The sequence below is a fragment of the Dendrobium catenatum genome, unplaced genomic scaffold (genome assembly GCF_001605985.2).
Source record: "Dendrobium catenatum unplaced genomic scaffold, ASM160598v2 fragScaff_scaffold_1395, whole genome shotgun sequence".
NCBI lineage: Eukaryota > Viridiplantae > Streptophyta > Magnoliopsida > Asparagales > Orchidaceae > Dendrobium > Dendrobium catenatum.
The window spans coordinates 346,061-352,060 of NW_021319857.1; positions in this window are offsets into that span (position 1 = coordinate 346,061).

Below are 6,000 nucleotides of genomic sequence, written 5' to 3' on the forward strand. Positions count from 1 at the left end.
AACCAATTTAGAAAGGGTGCACGTCTCACTCAGAATTATCTGTTGCTGTGAAGATGTTAAGCATCAAGGCTGAATATAATGTTGCTCGTGAATGTTTTAATCAATTCATTGGGCTGCTTAAGGAAACCAATCCGATAGATAATTTAATTTCTATAGATCTATATCGGACAAAAAAATTAGTTTCCAAACTTGGTTTGACATACACAAAGATAGATTATTGTGTCAATGGATGCATGTTATACTTTAAAGAAGATATCTCAGAAATTACATGCCGTCATTGCAATGTACCTAGATTTAAACCAAAATCTGGAAATAGAAGAAAGCAGAAGGATGTGCCTGTTAGTAGGATGTTCTACTTTCCAATAATTCCGAGACTACAATGATTATATGCATCCATGAGATCTGCTGCACATATAAGATGGCATAATGATCACATTCCACAAGAAGGTGTTATCACACATCCATCAGAAGCAGAGGCTTGGAGGCACTTTGATCGTACACATCCCACATTTATGGCAGAACCAAGAAATGTCAGATTAGATTTATGCGGAGATAGTTTTACTCCATTCAGTCAGTCGGCTACACCGTACTCATGTTGGCCTGTGATACTCACTCCTTACAATCTTCCTCTAGAGTTGTGTATGACTACTCCTTATATGTTTCTAACACTTATAATTACAGGGCCACATAATCCAAAAGTGAATATTGACGTATTCTTACAACCTTTGATTGATGATTTAAGTTTATTATGGGAAGCGGGAGTAAGTACATATGATATCTCTACCAAATAGAATTTTACACTAAGAGAAGCATTACTTTAGACAATTGGTGACTTTCTTGCATATGGTATGCTCTCAGGTTGGAACACTTCAGGCAAGTTAGTATGTCCATATTGTATGGAACATACAAAATCATTCACTTTAAAATATGGTAGGAAGAACACTTGATTCGATTGTCATCGAATATTTTTGCCTCCAAGTCATCCTTTCAGGAGAAATAAAGAAGTGTTTACTAAAAATAAAATGGTGATGTTTCAGCCTCCTCCAAGATTCAGTAGTGAAGAAATTTTTGAAAGAGTAAGGTTATTGCCCACCATAATGGATTCTCCAACATTAGCTGAGTTTAGATTGCCAGAATATGGTGTCAACCATAATTGGACCAAGAAAAGTATTTTTTGGTCGTTACCATATTGGAGAACAAATTTGATTAGACATAATTTGGATGTTATGCATATAGAGAAAAATATTTTTGATAATATTTTCTATACAGTTATGGACATAAAAAAGAAATCAAAAGATAATATAAAAGCAATGATGGACTTAAAGGAGATTTATAGAAGGAAAGCTTTGGAACTGAAGGATGGTGGAGCGGGAAAATTTCTCAAACCAAAAGCTCCATTTACATTAACTTTATAGCAAAAATGAGCAATTTGTGAATTGGTGAAGACCCTGCGAGTACCTGATGGATATTCTTCCAATCTAAGCAGGTGTGTTGACATAAGATCAGGAAGATTATATGGATTGAAAAGTCATGATTGTCACATCTTCATGCAATATCTTTTATCAACTACTTTTAGTTATTTGTCAGATCAGATTTTAAAGTCCTTGATCGAGCTAAGTGTTTTCATTAAAGATTTATGCTCTTCTAAATTAAATGTAGAGAACTTGATTCTTATGGAGCAGCAAATTCTATTCATTTTGTGTCAACTTGAGAAAATATTTCCTCCAAGCTTTTTTGACTCTATGGAGCATCTACCTGTTCATTTACCATATGAGGCTATGGTTGGTGGACCTATTCAGTATAGGTGGATGTATCCTTTTGAGAGATATTTAAATAAACTTAAGAAGACTGCTAAGAATAAAGCACGACCCGTAGGCTCTATCTTTGAAGCATATTTAACATACGAGACAACTCAGTTTTGCTCGTATTATTTAAAACTATGTCTCAATCAGGTGAAAGTTCAGCACCTCAAAATGTTGGTAAATCATCTAATATATCTATATTCAGTGGAAGTGGGGAACCTTTAGGTGTTAGCACCGTGCGCTATTTGACCGATAAGGAGATGACAGTTATCATGTTGTACATCTTGCTTAACTGTGATGAAGTTGAGCCGTATCTTGAGTAAGTATGAGTTAAGTTATTTATATTTTTAGTTTTCTTATAAACTTTTTTCTAAACTCAAGATGGTTATTTATAGGAGGTTCATTGATGGTCTTAGTACATCAGAAGAAGGAGAAGTCCAGAAGATAGTGGAAAAAGAATTCACTGTTTGGTTTAAGAATACGGTATATTTTGAATAATTATTATTAATTAATGAGTTCTGTCTGTAATTAATATTAATAACAATAACATCTTATTTATTTAAAGGTACACACTGAAGACAGTCCGTAGTATTCAAGGTTATCTGAGTTAGTTTGGGGACCAAATAGATTAGTAAAATGTTATCAAATATTTGTGATCAATGGTTATAAATTCCAAACCAAAAATTGGTGTGAAGGGAGAAAGACAGAAAATTCTGGCGTATGTGTAAGAGAGAACACCCATACAGGGGATGATTCTGAGTACTACAGGGTATTATAAAAAATATTAGAGGTGGAATATCTCGGTCACAGGAATATTGTGTATCTCTTCAATTATGAATGGTTTGATCTAGTAAAAAATAGAGGCACAAGAGTACATGCAATTTATGATATAACAGAAGTAAAGCGGGGTAGAAGATATGGAAAGTTTGATCCATTCGTCATTACTAGTCAGGCAACTCAAGTCTATTATGCTAACTATCCAAGCAGAGTACGAGGCAAACAGGATTGGCTGGTAGTTATGAAGAAAAAACCAAGGGGAGTAATTGAGAAAACTAGTACAATACCAATAGCACATCAAGAAGAGTTTATGTCAAATTTAAAAAATATCCCAATCAATGTGGATGACCAAATCAGAATTAATGAAAGCGAGTTGCAGTTAGAGGAGGTAGATTTAACTATAGAGGAAAGTAATGATGAATCTGATAGTCCCGGAAATGTATCATTATATGAAAGTGAATCAACAAATGATGAGTTAACATAAGGTAAATTAAATATTTTTTATTACATTTTACTTCACTGGTTTTTACTTACTTTACTGTATTTATATGTACTTCATTGCTTTTTACTTTACTGTTTTTTACTTCACTATTTTTTTACTTACTTTACTGAATTTTATTATAACTCATGATTCTAATATATCATAATTATTTATGTGCAGATGGCTTCAGGTAAAGAGCCTAGTAGAGGATTGATTAAAAATATTTTTAATAGGCGCACCAAGAAGATCACTACAGCAGGATCAGCTAGCAGTCCAGTATATACTGAGGGGACCACCTCATCTTAGCCTGCTACACAGCCTCAGCCTGCTACACAGCCTCAGCCTGCTACATACCCTCAGCCTACTACACAGCCTTTACCCATTCCTGGATCCAGTAGCCCAAAGTTTTACTCAGCAGACCCCGATTTCCTTCACCAGATCCCGGGCAGAGTACTCCTTTCTACCCATACTACACACCCCCACCTAATGATGCTGCCCCTCCTACTTATACATTTCCACCATATGCTCCACCATACTATCTCCCACCACCCCATCAGCCTGCTACAGCTGGACCTTCGACAACAGCTAGACCTTCGACAGTAGTTGAACCTTCGACATCAACTGTACCAGAGCAGGCGACAGATGGTAGAATGTTGATAGCACCTGAGGGTGGCACGTACGTACATTCTCTTTTATTTAAGCTAATGAACATTTTTATTTTATATTTTATATTTTATATTTATTTTACATAACTTTATTTTTGTAGATTATACCCATCAAAACAACTGACACATAAAATACGGGATATCATATGGAGCAGGTTTGACGCTCCTTATGTTTCTTGGAAAAAGTCCCAAAAAAAGTCCGGGAGATGTGGTTTAGAGAGTTTGAGGTATTTTTGGGTTTTAATTTTTATGTTAAATGATTTTTTTCTTTTTTACTTAAGCTAATAATCTTATATATTATATATCATATGTATTTGAATGCAGAAAAAATTTTGTTGGCTGCCCCAACACAATGACAGGATTAGAAAGAATTTTGAGAAGCGTAGGTCTACTAGGATGCGCGACATGTTCACAGATGTTAGAAAGGCTGGGAAGCAACCATTGTGGATTGTATTTTTAGTTTAATTATATATATTTATATTCTACTTTACAGGAGGAGTATATACGGCTTCGGGAGAGTCATGCTGCATCAGGTGAGGGCTCTTCTGGTCGCTCTGTGGAGTTTTCTGAGTATCGCATCTGGTTGCAGGCCGTCGGAGGAATGCAGCATGGCAGAGTTTATGGTTTGGATTCCCAAGCTCAGGCATACTAGGGGATGACCTCCTCTACTGCATCCAGCTTCGCATCCAATTCACATGAGACCTTACATGCTCAACAAATAAGTTCCCTTCAAGTAGAGCTAGAACAAGTAAGGAAATCACAAGCTGAATGGCAAGCTCAACTGCAAGCACAGGTTCAAATGCATATCCAGGAGCAACACAATCAGTTGTTGGATGAAATGCGCAAAATGAGGGAGTAAATGAGTAGAAAAGATGTAGCTATAGCTGAGGAGGAGTCCACGGATTCATAGTAGTTTAGTTTATTTTATGAACTTGTTTATTTCTTTGAATCTGTAATATTGATCAATATATGATGTTTTTAGTTGGTTGTTACTATTGAACAGTTTCTTTTAATGAGTATTTATATTTTTGTGCATCTGTTGAATTGTTATAAACTGTTGTGGATAGATATTTGTATAGGTTTGCAGGTGTTGAAATTTGATTGTTGGCTGGGAAGGAAATTTTTTTAGAAAGTCGCCTAAGATGGTTTGGTCACATAAAACGGCGGCCTTGCGATGACCCGGTTAGGAGAGTAGAGATATTAGATTTGACTTATGTTAAGAAAGGTAGGGGTAGACCTAAAAAGACTTGGTTAGAAAATATTAGGAATGACCTTTCTTTATTAGATTTAAACGAGAATTTGACTTTTAATAGGACACAATGGAGAAAAAGGATTCATGTAGCCGACCCCACGTAGTGGGATAAAAGCTTGATGTTGTTGTTGTTGTTGTTGTAATGTTACAGGTTTCTGGCGGATTTTATGCCGGTACTTCGACGGAAACGATGATACAACGAATCGTATCGATCATGTCGGCGTCTTCGTTTGCGTCAGAATTTACCGGCGACTTTCCCGGCGTCTAGTCCGTCGGAGATTTCCGACCCATAGTTTGCGCTGTAAACAACCCGTAGGTTATTTACGGCATACCAACGGAGCTTTATCCGCCGGTAATTACCTGCAGACTAATACGACGCAAAGTTCCGCTGCAGTTATCGCCGGAATTTATCGGTTGAAAGTCGCCGGCTGCACAGCGTTTTTTGCGCCGGTAATGCGCCGGAAAGTGGGCCGAAAAAGTTTCCGACGCATTGTAAATGTCGGAAGATATTTACCGACGCGAACCAAACCGGCGCATAAAATTCCGCCGAAACATGCGTCGGAAACCTATATTTCCGTCGGATTTCACATATTATTGGCGAATTTTATCCGCCGGTAACACCGGGTTTTCCTGTAGTAGAAAACAAAAGTGAATCATTTGAAAAGTTAGAACATTTTAATTTTGAAGAAAAACATGATACTTAAACTTCTATGCTCTCATAGATTTATAAACCTATAGAGATTTCCTATCAATGTTATCATGAATTGCTCAGTATTTCTACAATTGGCATTAAACCCCATCATGTCTACATTATAGGTGACTATGATTGGACACTAGTGAATCTCAATCTTAGAAACACATTTAATAACCAACATCTACCTTTAGTTAGCAATCTTGTCTAAAATGCTTATGTTATCCAGTATGTTCTTAGAATTTCAATCCTTCCTAAAATTGGGGATAAAGTCAAGATTACATTGTTATTATCTATTTTGACTTACATTTATATAACTGATACAAAATTTA